This window comes from Scyliorhinus torazame, chromosome 9 (genome assembly GCF_047496885.1).
Source record: "Scyliorhinus torazame isolate Kashiwa2021f chromosome 9, sScyTor2.1, whole genome shotgun sequence".
Lineage (NCBI taxonomy): Eukaryota > Metazoa > Chordata > Chondrichthyes > Carcharhiniformes > Scyliorhinidae > Scyliorhinus > Scyliorhinus torazame.
The window spans coordinates 35,475,349-35,487,749 of record NC_092715.1 but is presented as its reverse complement, the minus strand read 5'-3'; the positions used below and the strand labels follow the sequence as shown (position 1 = coordinate 35,487,749).

Below are 12,401 nucleotides of genomic sequence, written 5' to 3'. Positions count from 1 at the left end.
TAATCTAGACTAATATCCCCATCAACCTGGACTGACCATCACCTAATCCAGACTAATATCCCCATCAACCTGGACTGACCATCAACTAATCCAGACTAACATCTTCATCAACCTGGACTGACAATCACCTAATCCAGACTAATATCCCCATCAGCCTGGACTGACCATCACCTAATCCAGACTAATATCCGCATCAACCTGGACTGACCATCACCTAATCCAGACCAATATCCCCGTCAACCTGGACTGACCATCACCTAATCCAGACTAATATCCCCCATCAACCTGGACAGACCATCACCGAATCCAGATTAATATCCCCGTCAACCTGGACTGACCATCACCTAATCCAGACTAATGTCCCCATCAACCTGGACTGACCATCACCGAATCCAGACTAATATCCCCATCAACCTGGACTGACCATCACCTAATCCAGACTAATATCCCCATCAACCTGGACTGACCATCACCTAATCCAGACTAATATCTTCATCGACCTGGACTGACACTCTCCTAATCCAGATTAATATCCCCATCAACCTGGTCTGACCATCACCTAATCCAGACTAATATCTTCATTGACCTGGACTGACCATCACCTAATCCAGACTAATATCCCCATCAACCTGGACTGACCATCACCTAATCCAGACTAATATCCCCATCAACCTGGACTGACCATCACCTAATCCAGACTAATATCCCCATCAACCTGGACTGACCATCACCTAATCCAGACTAATATCTTCATCAACCTGGACTGACCATCACCTAATCCAGACTAATATCCCCATCAACCTGGACTGACCATCACCTCATCCAGACTAATATCCCCATCAACCTGGACTGACAATCACCTAATCCAGACTAATATCCGCATCAACCTGGACTGACATTCACCTAATCCAGACTAATATCCGCAACAACCTGGACTGACAATCTCCTAATCCAGACTAACATCTTCATCAACCTGGACTGACAATCACCTAATCCAGACTAATATCCCCATCAACCTGGACTGAACATCACCTAATCCAGACTAATATCCCCCATCAACCTGGACAGACCATCACCGAATCCAGATTAATATCCCCGTCAGCCTGGACTGACCATCACCTAATCCAGACTAATATCCCCATCAACCTGGACTGACCATCACCTAATCCAGACGAAGATCTTCATCATCCTGGACTGACCATCACCTAATCCAGACTAATATCCCAATCAACCTGGACTGACCGTCACCTAATCCAGACTAATATCCCCATCAACCCGGACTGACCATCACCTAATCCAGACTAATATCCCCATCAACCTGGACTGACCATCACCTAATCCAGACTAATATCCCCATCAACCTGTACTGACCATCACCTAATCCAGACTAATATCCCCGTCAGCCTGGACTGACCATCACCTAATCCAGACTAATATCCCCATCAACCTGGACTGACCATCACCTAATCCAGACTAATATCCCCGTCAACCTGGACTGACCATGACCTAATCCAGACTAATGTCCCCATCAACTTGGACTGACCATCACCTAATCCAGACTAATATCCCCGTCAACCTGGGCTGACCACGACCTAATCCAGACTAATGTCCCCATCAACCTGGACTGACCTTCACCTAATCCAGACTAATATCCCCGTCAACCTGGACTGACCACGACCTAATGCAGACTAATGTCCCGATCAACCTGGACTGACCATCACCTAATCCAGACTAATATCCACATCAACCTGGACTGACCATCACCTAATCCAGACTAACATCTTCATCAACCTGGACTGTCAATCACCTAATCCAGACTAATATCCCCATCAACCTGGACTGACCATCACCTAATCCAGACTAATATCCCCATCAACCTGGACTGACCATCACCTAATCCAGACTAACGTCCCCATCAACCTGGACTGACCATCACCTAATCCATACTAATATCCGCATCAACCTGGACTGACCATCACCTAATCCAGACTAATGTCCCCATCAACCTGGACTGACCATCACCTAATCCAGACTAATATCCGCATCAACCTGAACTGACAATCACCTAAACCAGACTAATATCCGCATCAACCTGGACTGACCATCACCTAATCTCGACTAATATCCCCATCAACCTGGACTGACCATCACCTAATCCAGACTAATATCCCCATCAACCTGGACTGACCATCACCTAATCCAGACTAACATCTTCATCAACCTGGACTGACAATCACCTAATCCAGACTAATATCCCCATCAGCCTGGACTGACCATCACCTAATCCAGACTAATATCCGCATCAACCTGGACTGACCATCACCTAATCCAGACTAATATCCGCATCAACCTGGACTGACCATCACCTAATCTAGACTAATATCCCCATCAACCTGGACTGACCATCACCTAATCCAGACTAATATCCCCATCAACCTGGACTGACCATCAACTAATCCAGACTAACATCTTCATCAACCTGGACTGACCATCACCTAATCCAGACTAATATCCGCATCAACCTGAACTGACAATCACCTAAACCAGACTAATATCCGCATCAACCTGGACTGACCATCACCTAATCTCGACTAATATCCCCATCAACCTGGACTGACCATCACCTAATCCAGACTAATATCCCCATCAACCTGGACTGACCATCACCTAATCCAGACTAACATCTTCATCAACCTGGACTGACAATCACCTAATCCAGACTAATATCCCCATCAGCCTGGACTGACCATCACCTAATCCAGACTAATATCCGCATCAACCTGGACTGACCATCACCTAATCCAGACTAATATCCGCATCAACCTGGACTGACCATCACCTAATCTAGACTAATATCCCCATCAACCTGGACTGACCATCACCTAATCCAGACTAATATCCCCATCAACCTGGACTGACCATCAACTAATCCAGACTAACATCTTCATCAACCTGGACTGACAATCACCTAATCCAGACTAATATCCCCATCAGCCTGGACTGATCATCACCTAATCCAGACTAATATCCGCATCAACCTGGACTGACCATCACCTAATCCAGACTAATATCCCCGTCAACCTGGACTGACCATCACCTAATCCAGACTAATATCCCCCATCAACCTGGACAGACCATCACCGAATCCAGATTAATATCCCCGTCAACCTGGACTGACCATCACCTAATCCAGACTAATGTCCCCATCAACCTGGACTGACCATCACCGAATCCAGACTAATATCCCCATCAACCTGGACTGACCATCACCTAATCCAGACTAATATCCCCATCAACCTGTACTGACCATCACCTAAACCAGACTAATATCCCCGTCAGCCTGGACTGACCATCACCTAATCCAGACTAATATCCCCATCAACCTGGACTGACCATCACCTAATCCAGACTAATATCCCCGTCAACCTGGACTGACCATGACCTAATCCAGACTAATGTCCCCATCAACTTGGACTGACCATCACCTAATCCAGACTAATATCCCCGTCAACCTGGGCTGACCACGACCTAATCCAGACTAATGTCCCCATCAACCTGGACTGACCATCACCTAATCCAGACTAACATCCCCGTCAACCTGGACTGACCACGACCTAATGCAGACTAATGTCCCCATCAACCTGGACTGACCATCACCTAATCCAGACTAACATCTTCATCAACCTGGACTGACAATCACCAAATCCAGACTAATATCCCCATCAACCTGGACTGACCATCACCTAATCCAGACTAATATCCACATCAACCTGGACTGACCATCACCTAATCCAGACTAACATCTTCATCAACCTGGACTGTCAATCACCTAATCCAGACTAATATCCCCATCAACCTGGACTGACCATCACCTAATCCAGACTAATATCCCCATCAACCTGGACTGACCATCACCTAATCCAGACTAACGTCCCCATCAACCTGGACTGACCATCACCTAATCCATACTAATATCCGCATCAACCTGGACTGACCATCACCTAATCCAGACTAATGTCCCCATCAACCTGGACTGACCATCACCTAATCCAGACTAATATCCGCATCAACCTGAACTGACAATCACCTAAACCAGACTAATATCCGCATCAACCTGGACTGACCATCACCTAATCTCGACTAATATCCCCATCAACCTGGACTGACCATCACCTAATCCAGACTAATATCCCCATCAACCTGGACTGACCATCACCTAATCCAGACTAACATCTTCATCAACCTGGACTGACAATCACCTAATCCAGACTAATATCCCCATCAGCCTGGACTGACCATCACCTAATCCAGACTAATATCCGCATCAACCTGGACTGACCATCACCTAATCCAGACTAATATCCGCATCAACCTGGACTGACCATCACCTAATCTAGACTAATATCCCCATCAACCTGGACTGACCATCACCTAATCCAGACTAATATCCCCATCAACCTGGACTGACCATCAACTAATCCAGACTAACATCTTCATCAACCTGGACTGACAATCACCTAATCCAGACTAATATCCCCATCAGCCTGGACTGATCATCACCTAATCCAGACTAATATCCGCATCAACCTGGACTGACCATCACCTAATCCAGACTAATATCCCCGTCAACCTGGACTGACCATCACCTAATCCAGACTAATATCCCCCATCAACCTGGACAGACCATCACCGAATCCAGATTAATATCCCCGTCAACCTGGACTGACCATCACCTAATCCAGACTAATGTCCCCATCAACCTGGACTGACCATCACCGAATCCAGACTAATATCCCCATCAACCTGGACTGACCATCACCTAATCCAGACTAACATCCCCATCAACCTGGACTGACCATCACCTAATCCAGACTAATATCTTCATCGACCTGGACTGACACTCTCCTAATCCAGACTAATATCCCCATCAACCTGGACTGACCATCACCTAATCCAGACTAATATCCCCATCAACCTGGACTGACCATCACCTAATCCAGACTAATATCCCCATCAACCTGGACTGACCATCACCTAATCCAGACTAATGTCCCCATCAACATGGACTGACCATCACCTAATCTAGACTAATATCCCCATCAACCTGGACTGACAATCACCTAATCTAGACTAATATCTTCATCATCCTGGACTGAACATCACCTTATCCAGACTAATATCCCCATCAACCTGGACTGATCATCACCTAATCCAGACTAATATCCCCATCAACCTGGACTGACAATCACCTAATCAAGACTAATATCTTCATCAACCCGGCCTGACCATCACCTAATCCAGACTAATGTCCCCATCAACCTGGACTGAACATCACCTAATCCAGACTAATATCCGCATCAACCTGGACTGAACATCACCTTATCCAGACTAATATCCCCATCAACCTGGACTGACAATCACCAAATCCAGACTAATGTTGTCATCAACCTGGACTGAACATCACCTAATCCAGACTAATATCTTCATCGACCTGGACTGACCATCACTTAATCCAGACTAATATCCCCGTCAACCTGGACTCACCATCACCTAATCCAGACTAATACCTTCATCAACCCGGACTGACCATCACCTAATCCAGACTAATATCCCCATCAACCTGGACTGACCATCACCTAATCCAGACTAATATCCCCATCAACCTGGACTGAACATCACCTAATCCAGACTAATATCTTCATCAACCTGAACTGACCATCACCTAATTCAGACTAATATCTTCATCATCCTGGGCTGACAATCACCTAATCCAGACTAATATCTTCATCATCCTGGACTGACAATCACCTAATCCAGACTAATATCCGCATCGTCCTGGACTGACAATCACCTAATCCAGACTAATATCCGCATCAACCTGGACTGACCATCACCTAATCCAGACAAATATCCCCAGCAACCTGGACTGACCATCACCTAATCCAGACTAATATCCCCATCAACCTGGACTGAACATCACCTAATCCAGACTAATATCTTCATCAACCTGGACTGACCATCACCTAATCCAGACTAATATCCCCATCAACCTGGACTGACCATCACCTAATCCAGACTAATATCCCCATCAACCTGGACTGACAATCACCTAATCCAGACTAATATCCGCATCAACCTGGACTGACCATCACCTAATCCATACTAATATCTTCATCAACCTGGACTGACCATCACCTAATCCAGACTAATATCTTCATCAACCTGGACTGTCCATCACCTAATCCAGACTAATATCCCCATCAACCTGGACTGACAATCACCTAATCCAGACTAATATCCCCATCAACCTGGACTGACCATCACCTAATCCAGACTAATATCCGCATCAACCTGGACTGACAATCACCTAATCCAGACTAATATCTTCATCAACCCGGACTGACCATCACCTAATCCAGACTAATATCCGCATCAACCTGCACTGACCATCACCTAATCCAGACTAATATCCGCATCAACCTGGACTGACAATCACCTAATCCAGACTAATATCTTCATCAACCCGGACTGACCATCACCTAATCCAGACTAATATCTGCATCAACCTGGACTGACCATCACCTAATCCAGACTAATATCTTCATCAACCCGGAATGACCATCACCTAATCCAGACTAATATCTTCATCAACCTGGACTGACAATCGCCTAATCCAGACTAATATCCCCATCAACCTGGACTGACCATCACCTAATCCAGACTAATATCCGCATCAACCTGGACTGACAATCACCTAATCCAGACTAATATCCCCATCAACCCGGACTGACCATCACCTAATCCAGACTAATAGCCCCATCAACCTGGACTGACCATCACCTAATCCAGACTAATATCCCCATCAACCTGGACTGACCATCACCTAACCCAGACTAATATCCCCATCAACTTGGACTGACCATCACCTAATCCAGACTAATATCCCCCATCAACCTGGACTGACCATCACCTAATCCAGACTAATGTCTTCATCAACCCGGACTGACCATCACCTAATCCAGACTAATATCCCCATCAACCTGGACTGACCATCATCTAATCCAGACAAATATCCCCATCAACCTGGACTGACCATCACCTAATCCAGACTAACATCTTCATCAACCCGGACTGACCATCACCTAATCCAGACTAATATCCCCATCAACCCGGACTGACCATCACCTAATCCAGACTAATGTCCCCATCAACCTGGACTGACCATCACCTAATCCAGACTAATATCCCCATCAACCTGGACTGACCATCACCTAATCCAGACTAATATCTTCATCAACCTGGACTGACCATCACCTAATCCAGACTAATATCCCCATCAACCTGGACTGACCATCACCTAATCCAGACTAATATCCCCATCAACCCGGACTGACCATCACCTAATCCAGACTAATATCTTCATCAACCTGGACTGACCATCACCGAATCCAGACTAATATCCCCATCAACCTGTACTGACCATCATCTAATCCAGACTAATATCCCCATCAACCTGGACTGACCATCACCTAATCCAGACTAATATCTTCATCAACCTGGACTGACCATCACCTAATCCAGACTAATATCCCCATCAACCTGGACTGACCATCACCTAATCCAGACTAATGTCCCCATCAACCTGACTGATGTGTGATTACCTAGTTTCTAATCCCACCAGGGCAGTTCGTGGAATTTGAATTCAATATACATCTGTAATTAAAATTCTAATTCCGTACATGAAATAATTATCGTTTAAAAACCCATCTGGTTCATAATGCCCTTTAAGGAAGGAAATCCTCCATCCTTCCTTGGTCTGGCCTACATGTGACTCCGGACCCATATCGTATCCAGAGCAATAAGGTTTACTCTTAAATGAACTCCGGGATGGGCAATAAATGTTGGCCCAGCCCGAGGTGCCTATATCCCATGAACGAATAAGAGAAAAGATCGAGTAGCTTCTGAATCACAACATAAGGGTGGCCCTGAATTGGAAGCACCACCAAAATTCGAGGGAATGAAAGCAGGTTTACAAATAATTGAAGGCCCAATGTTCAACAAAAAACCTGTGACCTTAAGAATGGATGATGGGTGGAAAGAATGTGTGAAACACAGCAGCTCACTGACAGCTACAACATGCATTGATTCTTCAGTGCAATCTGTACCGCTTTTCGCCCACGGACCCAGGGACGTACCCCACTGAGAGTTAAAAACAGCGCTCATCACACACACACACACAGGTAGTGAGCGCTTGTTGTAAGGAGCACTTTGGTGTCTCCTCAGCTGAACTGACTCCTCCACACATGTGCCCTTGAACACGTTCGACAGAATGCTAACCACCACCACCTCAGCACAATCCCAGCCTAACATGAAGTTAAAAAGGACTTCCGACAGCGAAGAACCAATAAGGCTGCCAGTGCAGACAGAATCTCTGCCAATATGCTAAAATAGGGAAAACTACTCTTCGCATGAATACATGACCTCATCTTCCTCATCTGGAAGGTGGAAAACATGCCAAGGGCTTTTTGAGACACCTTAATCGTTCAAAATTAATAGACGAGACCGACTGCAGTAACTATAGAGGGGTGGCACCATGGCAAAGTGGGTAGCACTGCTGCCTCACAGCGCCAGGGACCCAGGTTCAATTCCGACCTTGGATCGTTGCCTGTCTGTAGTTTGTACATTCTCCCCAGGTCTGCGTGGGTTTCTTCCGGGTGCTCCGGTTTCCTCCCACAGTACAAAGATGTGCAGGTTAGGTGTATTGCCCAAGCTAAATTGCCACTTAGTGTTCAGGGATTTGTTGGTTTGGTTATGGGGATTGGGCTGGGTAGATAGATGAGTAGACATGGGTAGAGTGCTCTTTCGAAGAGTCGGTGCAGACTCAAAGAACAAAGAACAAAGATACGTACAGCACAGGAACAGGCCGTTCGGCCCTCCAAGCCTGCACCAACTATGCTGCCCGTCTAAACTAAAATCTTCTACACTTCCGGTGTCTGTATCCCTCTATTCCCATCCCATTCATGTATTTGTCAAGATGCCCCTTAAATGTCACTATTGTCCCTGCTTCCATCACCCCCTCCGGCAGCGAGTTCCAGGCACCCACTACCCTCTGTGTAAAAAAACTTACCTCGTTCATCTCCTCTAAACCTTGCCCCTTGCACGTTAAACCTATGCCCCCTAGTAATTGACCCCTCTACCCTTGGAAAAAGTCTCTGACAATCCACTCTATCAATACCCCATAAAATTTTGTAGACCTCTATCAGGTCGTCCCTCAACCTCCTTCGTTCCAGTGAGAACAAACCAAGTTTATTCAACCTCTCCTCATAGATAATGCCCTCCATAAAAGGCAACATCCTGTAAATCTCTTCTGCAACCTCTCTAAAGCCTCCACATCCTTCTGGTAGTGTGGCGACCAGAATTGAACACTATACTCCAAGTGTGGCCTAACTAAGGTTCTATACAGCTGCAACATGACTTGCCAATTTTTATACTCAATGCCCCGGCCAATGAAGGCAATCATGCCGTATGCCTTCTTGACTACCTTCTCCACCTGTGTTGCCCCTTTCAGTGACCTATGGACCTGTACACCTAGATTTCTCTGACTGTCAATACTCTTGAGGGTTCTACCATTCACTGTATATTCCCTACGTGTATTAGACCTTCCAAGATGCATTACCTCACATTTGTCTGGATTAAACTCCATCTGCCATCTCGCCGCCCAAGTCTCCAATCTAAATCCTGCTGTATCCTCTGACAGTCCTCATTGCTATCCGCAATTCCACCAACCTTTGTGTCGTCGGTGGGCTGAATGGCCTCGTGCTGCCCACCACAGAGAAGGTCAGTGCAAGAGTCCTTTTTAATTGCCTTCTCTCCATAGCTGAAGAGTTCCTACTGGAGTGACAATGCAAATTCCTTCCATTAATGGGCACAGTGGACATTATCTTCAAAGCAAGACAAGTCCAAAATAAAATACAGAGAGCAGCAGCAACCTCTATTTACGGACTTCTTTGACCTCACCAAGGCACTTGATTCCATCAACTGGAAGGGATTGTGGAGCATCCTCCACAAATTTAGCTGCCCGTAGAAATTCAGTACCATCTTCCAGCATGCTGCATTGTCACATGCAAGCCATGATCCTTATCAATGAATCTGCCTAAGACACAATGCACGTACAAACTGGGGTCAGGCAAGGCCATGTTATTGCACCAACACTCTTTCCATCTCCCTTGCCACAACTCTCAACTCCATTTCCATAAAGCTCCCCACCAGAGTGGATCTACTCTACAGGGTGAACGGGAAACTATTCAACCTGCGATGCCTCCTTTCCTGAACCATGATCACCCCAACCTCCGTCACCAAGCTGCAGTACATTGACAACATTTATATAGGCTCAGTCACAGGCCAAGCTCCAAACTTTTGTCAATGCATTCACGGAGGTGTATGAAATGTTGGGTTTGGGGCCAAACAGCCAGAAAGCAAATGTCTTCTACCAGACTGCTCCCACTGCATAACCCTGTCTCCTGACTATAAAGATCCATGGAAACTATTGGACAGCCTGGTTCATTTCTCATCCTTTGGGAACCTCCTCTCTGCGAGGACAGAAATTGACAAAGAAACTCAACATCGCGTCAAGTGTGTCAGCACAGCCTTCAGTCATCTGCGGAAAAGAGTGTTCGATGGCAAAGACTGAAGTCCAGCCCCAAGCTCATGGTGTACAGGACGGCAGTGCTACCTATCCTCCAGTACACGTCAGAAACATGGACCACATACAGCAGACACTTCAAATCCCTGGAGAAATATCACTAGCAGGGCAGCACGGTGGCGCAGTGGGTAGCACTCTGCCTCATGGCGCCGAGGTCCCAGGTTCGATCCCGGCTCTGGGTCACTGTCCGTGTGGAGTTTGCACATTCTCCCTGTGTTTGCGTGAGTTTCACCCCATAGCACAAAGCTGTGCAGCTAGGTGGATTGGCCACGCTAAACTGCCCCTTAATTGGAAAAAATGAATTGGGTAGTCTGTATTTAAAAAAAATAAATGTCACTAGCGACGCTTCTGCAAAATTCTGAAAATTCAATGGTAGGATAGACACTCCAATATCGATGTCCTCTCTCAGACCAACACCCCCAGTTTTGAGGCACTGGTTTTGGCTAATCAACTATATCATGCAGGCCACATGGTCCGCATTCCTGACACAAGAGTCCCCAAAGAAGCTCCCTACTTCGAGCTTCGTCACGGCAAACGGTTACCAGGACTGCAAAGGAAACGAATCAGGAATTCCTCAAAGTCTCCCTGAAACATGTAACATCTCCACCGATACGTAGGAGTCTCTTGCTCAAGATTATGCAAACTGAGGAGGAAGCATCATCGGCCATCCATTTCAAATACCTCTGCCAGGCCCAGTTGGAGGATAGGCAGCAGAAGGAATGCACCAAACGCCCGGCATCCCAACCGCCCACCTCACCAAACAATCCCTGCCCTCCTGTGGCAATGCATGCAGACCCAGCTTCGGACTATTGAGTCATCTCAGGACCCCCAACACTAGAGTGGATTAAAGTCATCCTCAGTCCCGAGGAGCTGCCTAAGAAATGTGGTGAGAGCTTCTGCCTTGACCACCCTCTCAGACAATCAGTTCCATCCCTCAACTACACTAGGTGAGCAAATGTTTCCTTGGGCGCAATTCAGCGGATTTAAATTAAACTCCGCTGAACGGCGCATTTTGCAGGGCGTTCTTCGTCAGCTGCAGCGCCGAGAAATACCCCGTTATCCAAAGGCACTTTGATGGCCCTTTTGACCTCGGGGAGTTTGTCCCCGCCAAGGCCCCACTTCAAGCAGAATCGAGCCCAATGCTTCCACTTTCAATCTATTTTCCCTGTTATTTGACCCCTCTGCTGAGGTGACAGGTCGTTCCTATTTATCCAAACATACACTGGAAAAATCAATGCAGCCGATCAGAAATCCTATTCGCTTCTATAAAAGGATGTGTTTAAACCAGGTGTCTACCTAACTCTACTGCTTGAAATGCGAAGGATTTATGGGATGCCTTTGCGGAGAAGTGCCAAGTATAACTGTGGTCAGAGCTTTGCATTGCTTCAGTTCGTCATTAGTGCTAGTTTAGGTCTCCAGGAGATACAGCGCAAACGGTTCAAGTTAATGATTTATTTGGTTTCTGAAAGGCAACTTTTGATGCTGAACTCTTCTGTTATAGATGCACAAAGTTGAGGTAACGTTCTGATCTCTTCAATGATCAGCAATCTCAATCAATTTTCCTCATTGCGGCAAAATCTGCCAACGCAATAGAAATCAACTTGGCCACAACTTATTGAATCTATATCCCAAGCATTAAGAGTAACCATTCCACGTGTTCTAGTTCTGTAACTTTTACCCAAATCATTCACTGGGAAGT

At 46.2% G+C, this 12,401-nt stretch overlaps 1 protein-coding gene across 2 annotated transcripts in view; it reads left to right on the top strand.

Moving 5' to 3' along the window:
- Positions 1-12,401, top strand: part of LOC140429149 (glycine receptor subunit alpha-3) — a 398,827-nt gene that overhangs the window by 222,500 nt on the left and 163,926 nt on the right. The window lies entirely within an intron of this gene.